General features: G+C 33.1%; 1 long non-coding RNA gene across 1 annotated transcript in view; it reads right to left on the bottom strand.

Moving 5' to 3' along the window:
* Positions 1 to 14,793: 14,793 nt before the first annotated feature.
* The window catches only part of LOC136062565 (uncharacterized), a 2,986-nt gene continuing 1,939 nt past the window's right edge, over positions 14,794 to 15,840 (bottom strand). The window contains exon 3 of the long non-coding RNA XR_010624293.1: positions 14,794 to 15,108. This is a non-coding gene — a long non-coding RNA (uncharacterized LOC136062565). The remainder of the gene's footprint in view (positions 15,109 to 15,840) is intronic.

Below are 15,840 nucleotides of genomic sequence, written 5' to 3'. Positions count from 1 at the left end.
CAAACCCACAAACCCACAGGGCCCGGGTTCGGCCTAGGCAAGTCTAGCCCAAGACCATGGCTACAAGGCAACCTCATGACGCCCTAAATAGGTGAGATTCTTGTAAAGAGGGAGCATGTGGCATATGGCCAAACACTTAGAAATGTAGGACCATGCTTAGATCTTGGTTTGAACTTTGAAATGCTAAAGCTTGGTGACTGCATCCTCACCTCAAAAGGATATTGGGAATTTCACTTATATTGTCATGTAAACGTTAATGTTATGTTGGGAAGTTTGGAGGAGAGGAGAGTAGAGGGGATAATTATCCTCTACCTTATTTGAATGTTTTTTAAAATTAAGTAGGGAGAGGGGAATAATTAGTTTTTCATAGTTTGTAATTTTGTTAATATGATAAGGGTAATTTGGTAATTCATTTGGTCAAGCATTTCTATATTCTACTCTCTCCAAATCTATATATTACTAAAAGCTGAAGCGTAGCGTTTAATGCTGCTGTGCTCACGTGAGCCACGTCAGTGTCCACGTCATTATCTTTTTTTTTTTTGTTTTTTTTTTTCATTTTCTTATAATTATTTTTAATATTTTTTATTTATTTCATATTTACACTTTTCCAATCTTCTCCCTTCCATACCTTTTCATTTCCCACTACTTCTCTAACCTTTCTCCTTCCCTCATTCTTCTCATCTCCCCACTACCCTTTACATTAATATCATTCTTCATCTTTCCCTTACTTCCTTCTATTTTTGTCTATTCTTATTCACACTCCTCTTACTATAAATTTGTCACTATCTCTTTCATTCTATGCATCTCATGCATAGTTTCTCCCTCTACAAAAAAAGAAGTTCTTCTCTCTCTCTCTCACACTCACACCACAATTTTATGGCTGATTTCTTTTGGTGTGGGTTTTTATTTTTTTTTTCTTGCATCTTAGCTTTAGGTTGATAATTTTTTATATTCTTTAATCTACTTTAGGTTAATCGATTCAAATTTTTTTTTTAATGTTGTTTTTTTTTTTTTTTTCTCTCTTTGATTGTTAAATGTTACTCTATTGCGTGATAAAGATTAAATATAAAAATATAATATTATTTACTACATAGCATAATTTGGACAATTTAATTTGGTAGTTATTGTAATTTGATAGCATGATTTTTATAGTGCTCAATTTAGATGTTACACTATGAGACTTTAATCATTTTTTGTTTATTTTTTAATCCTTTGTGGTGGACAAAGTACTCTTAATATTTGTATTAGAAGTACTCTATAATGCTATTTATTTAGAAAAAAGCAAAGGTTGGCTAAACAAAATTATTGGATGAGAGACAAATTTTATCTTTCGCAATTTTACTTTAATTATTATTATTATTATTTTATAACAATGCATATATAGAAATTTAATTCATAGAATTTTCTAATAATTGTTTATTTGATAATATGTTTTGGGTGGACGAAATTACAATTTCTACAAAGAAAATAACCTTAATAGATTATAAACAACAAATTTTTTCCTAATCGGTCCAATTAATCATAATTAATTTTTATTAATTTTTTTATTTACTTTTTTCAGTGTTTTGGATTGTAGGCAGAAAAAATAAGTTTGAGAAAGTTTGTTTAAAACTAAAAGAATAATTTCCAAATTTGATATTCTTTTAATGATTCACAAGATGTTATAAATAACTTTTATTAAAAATAAATATTTTCGTTAACTTGCCTTTTGAATTTTTGAGAAAATTGTATTTTTTTTTCATTTTANTTTTGATGCTATAATAATTACTTAAGATTTTGAAGTAGAAGTGAAAGACTGAAATCTAGAAAAAGAAAGAGTCAATAACAGGGAATGGTGGACAGTGATTACCTGAGCAGAATGCCAAACTATAACATATATATAACATTGAGTTAGTGGGGCCCAGCTTTTTGTTTGATGCTACTTCGCAGGACTTGAGAATTGAGATCCATTTTGGATGTACTCAGTTCTTGAGGTTTGCTATCTAATAAAAACTTGTTTATATATATATATATATATATATAAATCTTCTGTTTTTTCACTTTTTGACTAAAAAATCAGCAGCAAATTCTTGTCATATTCTTCAATCTAAAGTGCCAAAGTTTTGCTGAAAGAGAGCTTGAGAAGACCAAAAGTCTGAAAGTAAACTCTTTTTTCTTTTTCCAATAACATCATTATGAGCCTAAGGAATCTATTTTTCCCAAGGACTTATCAGTAGAGCATGAGACTTCACAATAGAGCATGGGTAATCATCATAGCATTTTTGGTCATTGTGCAAGCCAAACAAATAGGGAAATCAATCATTAGTCGACTGCTGGATCAGGTGTATCTTGACCAAATAGTTTTTTGACTGTAGGAGTAACATGGAGAAATAACTTTATCAGTGAGAATCATTAGACTAGCGAGAATCTCTTGTCAGAACAGTAGTACTATAACAGTAGCAGTTTAGCATTATCAATGTCCTATAGCAGTAGTAGTAGCCTTAAGGGGGCCACTCATCAATTAGTGAAAGGGCATCGATGGATAAACCATCATAAGGATCCCATGGAGGGTCATCATTACATTCATGCTCATGGTAGGTGGCATACTTGTTACAGAATCCACAATATAAAAGTGGCTAAATATATATAAATATATATAAATGATGATAAACAAAATTTATTTTTAACGATATCGAGTATCAAGCACTAGCACAAGAAAATTGTATACTATATAATTTGGGTCAGATATATCAATGAAGTCAACGTAAATTGTTTGAAGTTTCACTAAGGGGCAAACCATGAAGGCCTAGGTCAAGCTAGATCCTTCCCATAAAAAAGAAAAAAAAAAGGTCAAGCTAGATCCTGAACAAACCACACAAACCCACAGGGCCCGGGTTCGGCCTAGGCAAGTCTAGCCCAAGACCATGGCTACAAGGCAACCTCATGACGCCCTAAATAGGTGAGATTCTTGTAAAGAGGGAGCATGTGGCATATGGCCAAAACACTTAGAAATGTAGGACCATGCTTAGATCTTGGTTTGAACTTTGAAATGCCTAAAGCTTGGTGACTGCATCCTCACCTCAAAAGGATATTGGGAATTTCACTTATATTGTCATGTAAAACGTTAATGTTATGTTGGGAAGTTTGGAGGAGAGGAGAGTAGAGGGGATAATTATCCTCTACCTTATTTGAATGTTTTTTAAAATTAAGTAGGGAGAGGGGAATAATTAGTTTTTCATAGTTTGTAATTTGTTAATATGATAAGGGTAATTTGTAATTCATTTGGTCAAGCATTTCTATATTCTACTCTCTCCAAATCTATATATTACTAAGCTGACTGCGTAGGACAAAAATTATTAAATTTATGATTTATGATTGTTCCTATATTACATTTATGATTATTCTTATAATAAATAAAAATATAATTACAAAATACATTACTCTTTATTAAATTAGTTTAAATTATATAAAAATAATTATCATGCGCAACGCGCAGGTTCGCGGCTAGTCTCTCTAATTTGGGAGAATTAAAAATGACAGGTTTGAAGTAATTAGAACCCTTCCAAACCCCTCCAAATCCTTCCTCATTCTTCCTTAAAAAACATCCAAACAAAATTATTTAACTTACTCTCCCTCCCTCTACTCTACTCCCTTCTACTCCCCATCCATCCAAACAAGCTTAAGAGTTAATGTGATAATAAATTTAATTAGTATTAGTTAAAAAAATATTATAATCCTTCACATCACCCAAAAAATTATCAGGAGGGTTTATGTAGACCTCCAACCGCACAAACTTGCTACGCTCATTAACTTTGCTCAGAAGGTGAAATTGTGGCTTCCAACTTAAAGCAGACATATGGTCCTTGTGTTTTAAAATAGGAATATGGGAGCATTGCTTCGTTAGAAACATTGAATCATTGAATGAGAAAATAGTCAAAATACCATAATTCAATTGTTTTTATAAAAAGTATAAAGATAAAATTCAAGTACAGTTCTTTTTAAGTTTTGTAGGTAGGTTTTCTATTGAATTCAAACACATAACATATTATTAAGCAATAAAGCAAGACAATATTAGATAAAACAATCAAGCTTAGCTGCTCAAGCATGCGACTCTCAATCTTCAGCAAATGAGCATGCTTGGAACAAAAGCCTGCCAAAAAAAACAACCGTAAAGACTCCGTATGCTGTTAGATAAAACAATATATTTTACTACTACACTTGAAAGCAACCCATGAAACCATGACTATATATAAATAACTTGCACATCTCCTTCCTCACATTCACTCATCTATTCATCTTTGTCTGTGTCTGTCAGTATTGAATTGAATTTTTAAGCATAAATGGCTTTTTATTCATATTCTAAGATCTCCTTTCTGGCCTTATTTTCTGTGTCTCTCTTTGCATTTTGTGCTCTAGCTCATGATTTTTCGATTGTGGGTTATTAACCGGAACACTTGACTTGCATAGATAAATCATAGAGCTGTTTGAATCATGGATGTCAAAACATGGCAAAACTTACAGGAGCATTGAAGAGAAGTTGCATAGGTTTGAGATATTCAAAGACAACTTGAAACACATTGATGAGAGGAACAAAGAGATTAGTAGCTACTGGCTTGGGTTGAATGAGTTTGCAGACTTAAGCCATGAGGAGTTTTAAGAATAAGTATCTAGGATTGAAACCTGCTTTGCCCGAAACAAGAGGGTCCTCCAGAGATTTCAGTTATAGAGATGTGGTGGATCTGCCCAAGTCCGTGGATTGGAGAAAGAAAGGAGCTGTTACTCCAGTCAAGAACCAAGGTTCATGTGGTATGTAACTCTCTCTCTCTCTCTTAATAAATATATCATGTATCAGATATATGCATCTTTATTTCATAGTGTGGATTAGGGGCGTTCACCAAACCGCATAAACTGCACAAACCACATAAACTGCACAAACCACAAAAACCGCACCAAAATCGCCTGCCAAATGGCATAATCGCACCGCACCGCACCGCATCATACCGCATGGTGCAGTGCAATTTGCAATTTTATAATAAGAAAACAGCATAAACCGCACCGTATCGCACTCTCTCTATATATTAATATATTTAATTATTTTTAATATTAAATATATTATTAATAGTTTAATAACCCTAATTTTCCAAAAAAAAAAAAAAAGTTTGATAACCCTAGCAAGTATTATTTAAGAAAGTCAACCCAAAATAAAGAAAAACTAGCTCAATAGTTTAAAACTTAAACCAAAACAAATGGAAAAATTAGTTTTGGGCTGAGTAGAAAAAACCCAAAATTTTGAAAAATATACCAACTTTAAATCATTTAAACTGCATCTTATATACCACACCAGACATGTGACTGCAAAAATTAGGTGCGGTGCAGTTATAATTTTAGCTAAACCACACCACAAAGTACGGTGCTAAAAATTGTTCAAAATCGCACCACAAACACCCCTAGCGTGGATCCTTCTATATCCTCTATGTTTGTGTGGTAATGTGCATTTTGCATGCATATATACATGACTATGCATGTATATGCGGTTAGCTAGTGTTTGTTTTGTTGATCATGTAGTGGGTTTAGATGATGATATGATGAGAATGCAGGTAGTTGTTGGGCATTTTCAACTGTAGCAGCTGTCGCGGGCATCAACTAGATAGTCGTACAACACACATTTTGTTTAAGAGTAATTTATAGTGCCCGTTTCAAATCACCACTTTTAAGTGATTGGTGTGATTTTAAAATCGTGCCTTTTAACTTTGTAAGAGCATTCACATCAAGAGTTTTAAAATTTTTAGCATTTAACAATTAAAAAAGTCACTTTATTATATTTAACACATCACTTTACAATATATCAAAAATCAAAGTTTCAATTTTTTTTTTACCACTTCATTTAAATATTATTTTTTTATTCATTTTTTATTCTTCATGATTAGGTCATTCCCATGAGAGAGAAATTCTTATTTTAATTGAAGTGATAATAAAATATTATTTTTTTTAAAAGATTTCAACTATAGTAGGATGTCAAAGATGACATTCTATTGTAGCTAAGATGTTAAAATTTTTAAATATAGCACCTTTAATGTAGTGTGCTTTTTTAGAATTAGGTATTAAAAAATAGCATATTTAGCATTTAAAACCTTTGATGAGAAAGGTGATAGAGTATGTTTTCGTGTTACATTCCCTAGGTAGCAATTGTACTAATTAAATGGTCCCTCTTTCAAAAAACTCATAATTGAAGGGCTGAACCAAACTCATCCTAAGCCGTGTAACAACCAGAGACTAAATGGGTTTTATAATTTCTTTAATTTATTATTTTTTTTCTTAGGCATTTAGCTATCTATTAAACCAGTAAATATCTCTTAAATCCTTTGTATGGAACTAGTTCAAAATACCTTCTCCCATTAATATATATATATAAAAGTAGAGACCTCATGTAGGAAAGTATGAGGTTCTGCCAAGTGGCACATTGAATGACATCCTTCTCATTTAGGCTTCCACCTCATCTAAATTTAGCATTTATGTCAAACTATTATATAATAGCAAATGCATTTATTCAAATGTATTAATAAAATTCAAAGAATCTGTATATATTTTTAACTTTACATGCTTTGAATTGATAAAGATGGATTTAAAAAGTCATAGGAAAAGTATGAACAAAATTTAAAGAATTTGTATACATTTATAACTTTACTTGCTTTGAATTAAAACGGATGGATCTAAAAAATCATGGGAAAGGTAGGAATCAAAAAAACTTTTCAATTTTCTGAATAAGACTAACTTCAATGCAAAATTGCAAAAGTCGAATTCAGTGAATTGGACAAATTTCTTCTTCTCTTAATTAAGGAGATTATCATGATAATCAAAACTCACCATCATGATAATCAAAACTCACCACAAAACTAACTTCAATGCAAAATTGCAAAAGTCGAATTCAGTGAATTGGACAAATTTCTTCTTCTCTTAATTAAGGAGATTATCATGATAATCAAAACTCACCACAAAATTATAAAATCATCTTAACCAAAATTAAAAATAAACTAAAGGCATTAAAGATAAACAATATAATAATTTATTACTAACACAATATGTAGGCACATTTAAATATGTTACCATGTAGATTTTGTTTAAATATAAACTTAAAAAAAAAAATTCATTTTCAAAATAACTAAATATTAATCCTGTGGGGCCCGTGGGCCTGATAGCCTCGGCCCATCATATAGCGGGCCCAAGGCCCATGTCGAGGAGATCAAGCTATTTCTGAGGAGAAGGGGGAGAAGCCTATTCTCCTGGATCCACGCCGAGAATACCTTGTCCTCGGCCTGACAAAAGTGATTTCAGGGAGTGGCTAACCCCAAAGTAAGCTGTCACTCTCGCATTTAATGCACTCAACTAACCCTCCTGACCGCATTAATGGAGAGGTAACCCCTTGGCAGGATAACGTTGGTCAGAGTGAGCCACTTGAGTACCGATAAGGCCTCTGATGAGGGGGGGGGGGGGTTGGGTGGAAAATAGGAAAAAAGAACAAAAGAATGCATAATAACTTGTGATTCTCAATGTATTAATGCAATATGAAGATGGGCAAAACTTAGGTTCAATTCCTTTAGTGCAACACTTTAGGTTTTTTAATTAAATTTAGACATCTGACTGTATTGATCAATGCACAGCACAAACAATATTTTCTTTCCAGAGGAGAATTAAATTCAATACATTTATGTGTTTGAATATAATTCAGGAAATCTATTGTATAGCACATAAGCTATTGTACCTAAGTGAAAGTGCTGCTGTCTTGGCTGACATGGTTTTTATTGGGAGAGATCTTATACAAGATTTCTCAAAAATTATGCTGCTCTGGCTTTCTGATTTCACCTTCTTTAAATTTTTGACATATTTTTTTAAATGAATATGATTTGCATCTGAGAGGTCATGAATTTGCAGAAGCTGACTACGGTGCATGAACCATTGACGTTGGAGAAAAGGTCTGCTTACTCCTTTCAAGAACCTTTGAGCAATTCCAAGGGTTAAATTAACACTGAGTCTCTTATTACTATTTTCTTGTATTCCGCCGGATATGTAATTCCAAGAAGCCTTAAGCAAAGGAGATTTTGCGAAAACAATATATGATATGTTTGCAGAGCACTCTGTGTTGGACTCCTCTCAAAAAATGCTGTGAAGTTAAGAGTTTCTAAAGAAGCAAAGAACTGAAAAATCATGCCAAGCATTCTTAACGTAGGGTTCCAAGTATCCTCCACGCAATAAAGAGATTCATAGTTAATTGCATGATGGAATGGTTGAAGCTGTCATTATCTGCTGAAGCATCCTGCATCATTTTTCTTCTTTTCTTAAAGAAAAAAAAATTCTAAATTAATTTATCATGATGTTCCTTGGATCATTGGATTACTCACACACACACACACACAATAAGAAGCAATAATGATGGAGGATGTTTGGTCTCTGCAAAATTTTGTTTTGGAGTGTTTTGATCCTCTTAGTAGGCTCCAATCCTTTTGTTGATGCTATTTCGCAGTGCTCATTTCTTAAATTTTGCTATATAATAAAAACGTTTGTTTCAAAAAAATGTTAACAATATCGAGTATCAAGTCTCTAGCACAAGAAAATTTTGTACATATGAAATTGGTCAGGATATTCAATGAAGCCAAGTATTTTGTTGAAGTTTCACTAAGGGACTGCAAAACCATGAAGGCCTAGGTCAAGCTAGACCCTGAACAAACCCACAAGACCAGGCTTCAGCCTAGGCGAGTCTGGCCCAAGACAATGGCTACAGGGCAATCTCATGACGTCCTTGTGCAGTGTATCCCGCACATTAATAGGTGAGAGTGTAGGGGTGGCAAATGGGCGGGTTTGGGTGGGTTTGGGGTGGGCATAATTGAGTTGGGTATATAAAACTCATTTACCCATTTAAAACCCATTTAACTATTTCCTTATAACCCAAATCACCTACAAACCTAAAAGTGACCAAAATACCCCAAAACCTAAAAATGACCAAAATACCCTATAACCCAAAAATGTCCAAAATACCTCCAAAACCTAAAAAATTACTAAAATACCTCTGGAACCTAAAAAATGGCCAAAATAACCGCGAAGCCTAAAAATTGACCAAAATAACCCTGAAAACTAAAAATGACCAAAATACTGCCGAACTTCAAAAATGGCCAAAATAACCATGAAGTCTAAAATTGACCAAAATAACCTAGAAACCTAAAAATGACCAAAATAGCCCCTAAACCTAAAAATGACCAAAATACCCCCTAACCCAAAAAAATGTCCAAAATACTTCCAAAACCTAAAAAATTACTAAAATACATCTGAAACCTAAAAAATGGCCAAAATAACCTCGAAGCCTAAAAATTGACCAAAATAACCCTGAAAACTGAAAATGACCAAAATACTCCTGAAACTTCAAAATGGCCAAAATAGCCACGAAGTCTAAAATTGACCAAAATAACTTAGAAACCTAAAATGACCAAAATATCCCCAAAACCTAAAATGAACAAAATACCCAATAAACCCAAAAAATGTCCAAAATACCCCAAAACCTAAAAATTACTAAAATCCTCTGAAACCTAAAAAATGGCCAAACTAACCTCAAACCTAAAAATTGACCAAAATAACCCTGAAAACTAAAAATGACCAAAATACTCCCGAAACTTCAAAAATGGCCAAAATAACCACGAAGTCTAAAAATTGACAAAAATAACCTAGAAACCTAAAAATGACAAAATAGCCCCTAAACCTAAAAATGACCAAAATACCCCTAAACCCAAAAAATGTCCAAAATACCTACAAAACCTAAAAAATTACTAAAATACTCTGAAACTAAAAAATGGCCAAAATAACCTCGAAGCCTAAAAATTGACCAAAATAACCTTGAAAACTAAAAATGACCAAAATACTCCCGAAACTTCAAAAATGGCCAAAATAACCACGAAGTCTAAAAATTAGACCAAATAACCTAGAAACCTAAAAATGACCAAATAGCCCCTAAACCTAAAAATGACTCAAAATACCCTAAACCTAAAAAATAATCATGTACCTTCGAACCTAAAAATTAACTGAAATACCCCTGAAACCTAAAAAATGACCAAAATACCCTGAAACCTAAATACAACAAAATAACCCTAAACCTTAAAATGACTAAAATATCCTTGAAACCTAAAAATGACCAAAATTCCCACAAACCTATAAAATGACAAAAAGCCCCTTAAATTGTAAGTCGATAAAAATACACCCTAAACCTAAAAAATTATCAAAATCCCTATAAAACTAAATGACCAAATACTCCTAAACATAAAAAATGACCAAAATACTCCCTAAACATAAAAAATGACCAAAATACCCATAAACCTAAAAATGACTAAGATACCCCAACACCCTAGTTTGGTAATTTTAGAGGCTTCGAGTGTATTTTGTTCATCTTATAGGATTAGTTGTATGTTGGTCATTTTAGATATTTTGAGGGGTATTTTGGTTGTTTTATAGGTTTAGAGGTATTTTGGTCTTTTAGATGTTCAGGGTATTTTTGGAAATTTTAGAGGTTTCACATTGTTTTGGCCATTTTAGCGGTTTTGGGTTTATTTGGGTCATTTCAAAGGTTTAGGGGTATTTTCGTCACTTTAGAGGTTTGAGGGTATTTTGGTCATTTTTTAGGTTTAAGGGGTATTTTGGTCACTTTTTAGGTTTAGGGGGTATTTTGGTCATTTTTAGGTTTCGGGGTTATTTTTGTCAATTTTTAGACTTCGGGGTTATTTTGGTCATTTTTGTTCCAGGGTTATTTTGATCATTTTTAGGTTTCTAGGTTATTTTGATCAATTTTAGGCTTCGGGGTTATTTTGGCTAATTTTTAGGTTTCGAGGGTATTTTAATCATTTTTAAGGTTTCGAGGGTATTTTGGTCATTTTTTAGGTTTTAGGGTTATTTTGGTTATTTTTAGACTTCGGGTTATTTTGGCCATTTTTTAGGTTTCGGAGGTATTTTGGTAATTTTTAGGTTTCTAGGGTATTTTGGTCATTTTCTGGATTTCAGGGGTATTTTGGTCATTTTTAGGTTTCGGCGGTATTTTGGTAATTTTTTAGGTTTTAGGGGTATTTTGGTCATTTTTTGGGTTTTAGAGGTATTTTGGTCATTTTTTGGGTTTCGGGGGTATTTTGGTTATTTTTAGGTTTTGGAGGTATTTTGGTTATTTTTGGGTTTCGAGGGTATTTTGGTCATTTTTAGGTTTCGAGGGTATTTTGGTCATTTTTGGGTTTCGGGGTATTTTGGTCATTTTTTTGGATTTCAGGGGTATTTTGGTCATTTTTAGGTTTCGGAAGTATTTTGGTCATTTTTGGGTTTCGGGGGTATTTTGGTCATTTTTTGGATTTCAGGGGTATTTTGGTCATTTTTAGGTTTTTGGGTATTTTGGTCATTTTTTGGGTTTTAGGGGTATTTTGGTCATTTTTTGGGTTTTTAGGAGTATTTTGGTCATTTTTAGGTTTCGAGGGTATTTTGGTCTTTTTTGAGTTTGGGGGTATTTTGGTCTTTTTTTGGGTTTCAGGGTATTTTGGTCATTTTTTGGGTTTAGGTGTTATTTTGGTCATTTTTTAGGTTGGGGGTAATTTTGGTAATTTTAGTAGTTTTGGGGNCAACCCAACCCACATTATAATAAACCCAAACCCACCCAATTACCCAACCCCAAAACTACTAAAATTACCAAAATCCCCCAACCTAAAAAATGACCAAATATAAAAACCCAAAAAATGACCAAAATACCCTGAAACCCAAAAAAGACCAAAATACCCCAAACTCAAAAAAGACCAAAATACCCTCGAAACCAAAAATGACCAAAATACTCCAAAAACCCAAAAAATGACCAAATACCCTAAAACCCAAAAAATGACCAAAATACCCCAAAAACCTAAAAATGACCAAAATACCCCTGAAATCCAAAAATGACCAAAATACCCCCGAAACCCAAAAATGACCAAATACTTCGAAACCTAAAAATGACCAAAATACCCCTGAAATCCAAAAAATGACCAAAATACCCCCGAAACCCAAAAATGACCAAAATACCCTCGAAACCTAAAAATGACCAAAATACCCTCGAAACCCAAAAATAACCAAAATACCTCCAAAACCTAAAAATAACCAAAATACCCCAATCGAAACAAACCAAAAAATGACCAAAATACCTCTAAAACCCAAAAAATGACCAAAATACCCGAACTCAAAAATGCCAAAATACCCAACTAAAAATTGACCAAAATAACCTCAAACCTAAAAATGACCAAAATACCCCAAACCAAAATGACCAAAATACCCTAAAACCCAAAAATGTCCAAAATACCTCCAAACCTAAAAAAACAAAATACCCTAACCTAAAAAATGGCCAAAATAACCCGAAGCCTAAAAATGACCAAAATAACCCTAAAACCTAAAAATGACCAAAATACCCGAAACCTTCAAAAATGGCCAAAATAACCGAAACTAAAAATGACCAAAATAACTCAGAAACCTAAAAATGACCAAAATACCCCTGAAATCCAAAAATGACCAAAATACCCCCAAACCCAAAAAATGACCAAAATACCTCCGAAACCTAAAAAATTACTAAAATACATCTGAACAAAAATGCCAAAACCTCGAAACCTAAAAATTGACCAAAATAACCCTAAAACCTAAAAATAGACCAAAATACCCCGAAACCAAAAATGACCAAAATACCTCTAACAACCAAAAATGACCAAAATACCCTTAGAAACCTAAAAATTACCAAAATACCGCCGAAACCTAAAAATGACACAAAATACCCCTAAACCAGAAAATGACCAAAATACCCTAGAAACCTAAAAATTACCAAAATACCTCGAAACCTAAAAAATGGCCAAAACTAACCTCAAACCTAAAAAATTGACCAAAATAACCCTGAAACACTAAAAATGACCAAAATACCCTCGAAACTTAAAAATGGCCAAAATAACCACGAAGTCTAAAAATTGACAAAATAACCTAGAAACCTAAAAATGACAAAATAGCCCCTAAACCTAAAAATGACCAAAATACCCCTAAACCCAAAAAATGTCCAAAATACCTACAAAACCTAAAAAATTACTAAAATACTCTGAAACTAAAAAATGGCCAAAATAACCTCGAAGCCTAAAAATTGACCAAAATAACCTTGAAAACTAAAAATGACCAAAATACTCCCGAAACTTCACAAACAATGACCAAAATAACCTTTTGGTAATTTTAGTAGTTTTGGGGTTGGGTAATTGGGTACCCAATTAAAACCCAATAAACATTAGTGTTAATTGGGTTTAATTGGGTTAATACCCATTTAACCCAACTAATAATTGGGTGGGTTTGGGTTTATTTTAAGTGGGTGGGTTTGGGTGGGCAAATGGGTTTGGGTTGATTTTGCCTGAGACCCTTGTAAAGAGGGAGCATGTGACATAAGGGGGCCTAACACTTAAAAAAGGTAGGACCATGCTTATATCTTTGTTTGAAATGCCTAAAGCTTGGTGACTGAGCGTCCTCACCTCAAAAGGAACATTGGGGAAGTTTACTTGTACTATTATGTCAACGTTAATTTCCCTAGCTAGCATTACTCCTTTTGCATTAAGTGTAATAAGACATGTCATTACTTTATAGCATTGGAAATTGTGTTCTAAGCATATATTCTCTTAACCAACCTGAGAAGGTGATGTGTTGTCAAGATTTTCTTACTTTATAGAGAACTGGTTATCAACCCTACCCACAAAAGCTTTATAAAGACTCTCAAATCAATACAAAAGGTATGTGTTACAAATAATCATGGTTACAAAGCAACCTGATAACACCTTATCAATATATCCCACACATTGATAGGTGAGAGTTGAGACACTTGTAAAGAGGAAGCATGTGGCATAATTGGGTTAAACACTGAAAAAGCTAAGACCATGGATAGATTTTGGTTTGAAATGCCTAGAGCTCAATGATGGAGCATCCTCGCCTCAAAAGGAACCTTGGAGAAGGTCACTTATCCTATCATGTCAACATTAATTGTCTTTACTAATCTTCAATCCTTTTACATTAAATGTAACAAGACATGTCGTTACTAATCTTCAATCCTCTCAACCAACCTGAGGGGATGATGTGTTATCAGGATCTCTCCTACTCTATGGGGATCTGGACACCAACTCCACCCCTCTCCCAAACCATCACAAAAGTTAAGCATTACATATCAATGTTACTTCGCAATTTTTCTCTCAAAAGTTGCAAGAAATTCTTGTCCCAACGTAAATTGCATCTTGCCAAACCCACTGGTTGGCCCAAAGACCGGAATAGATTGTTTCTATGTTTAAAGTTGTTATCTAGTAAATCTCCTCTCATCATATCACATTGTTCAGTCGGCCACCTGTGGTTCCTATTCTCAAATTCAACACATCGCTAAAGAAAAAGAAAAAATTGTCAAAATGTTCACAATTCTTAACCTTGAAATTGATATTCATCTGACCAAAATTAGTATGAAAACCTTGGAAGTAGCATGGAACCGACTGCATGTGTTTCTCCTTTAAAGCAATAGCATTCTATTATTATTATTACTAGTTGCTAACCCGTGCGATGCACGGGATAGTTTAACAAAATTAAATTGTGGCGCATCAATAGAGCAAAATGGTAGAAGAATTAAGAATATTTGTTGAAAGCTTCCTCTAATATACAAATGCTAATAAGCAAATATATTAGAAAAGAGTACATGGTACTTGTATTCTGTATGAGGACAATAAAAATATAAAAGTTGAAGGGAAAAATATCAAGAGAATACAATTTAATTGAAAAGCAATAGAAGTAACTCATACTAAACAATAATTATCAAACAATTCTTGTATGTAAATATCTTACATATTATAACAATGACAGCCGTTTAAATCAACCACATATAAGTGGAAAGTCTTGTGCCACTAAATTTGAAGCTCATAAACATGAACAATCTCCATATCATCAGGTTTTATATGGATTGGGGCATTCAATGTTTTGGCAATATCAATGCAACATTGTGAAGAACTCCCCGCACTTGAATTGTGCTCCATAAGCCTATTAAAAATTACCTCTCAACGTTGCTGGTTGTATTGCATCGGTTTGGGGATTTCAAATTTCAACCTTTAACAAAATAAGAAAAAATAACATCTATCTGAATATAAAATTGAGTCAAAACAAATATAATATAAGCCATGAAGTTAGGAAGAATAAAATTTAAGAACAAATTTTTCAAGCTCAAAACTAAATGTGATTGTCCCTTTTATCCAACTTAATTTTGTCATAAAATATCTCTCTTCAAAAAGGACAATATTTAATGTTGTCCACTATTCAAATTTGTGTAGTTCGACAATTTAAGTATCCTAGTGCTATATCCAACCAAGAACCATAAAGAAACCAAGAACTATAAAGAAAGGTAGAGGGAGGAAGGCTAATTTAAACGCAGAAAAATGAAGGCCTCTAGAAGAATTCAAACTTGTATCAATAGCAAGCATCACCTCCAACTTGAACATTACAGCCCTTATGTTTGGATTTTGGGCAATTTATAGAATTGAAACAATCAGATATTTATCAGTGTGGTTCTCTCAATTACAATGATTAAATTATCATGCATGAATGTGTTTATGGAGTGGTCTCACACCCTTGGCCCAAATGATATGCATTTGGTTGTAGTTTTTATTGAGGTCTTTGGGGTTTATTTTGGGTACACAGTCGTGAGGGCTTTCCTAAATTTTCAATAAAACCTAAAAACCAATGCACTTTTGTGGGCCTTCAAGTGTGAAATCATAGTTTCAGCTATAATACTTAAGCTTGTAACTTGTATATACATGCAGAATCAATACTTTTTTTTTTTTG

Source organism: Quercus suber, unplaced genomic scaffold (genome assembly GCF_002906115.3).
Source record: "Quercus suber isolate HL8 unplaced genomic scaffold, Cork oak 2.0 scaffold_427, whole genome shotgun sequence".
Classification (NCBI taxonomy): Eukaryota; Viridiplantae; Streptophyta; class Magnoliopsida; order Fagales; family Fagaceae; genus Quercus; species Quercus suber.
Note: the sequence above shows the minus strand (reverse complement) of the source record. Positions and strands in the feature narration are given on the sequence as shown.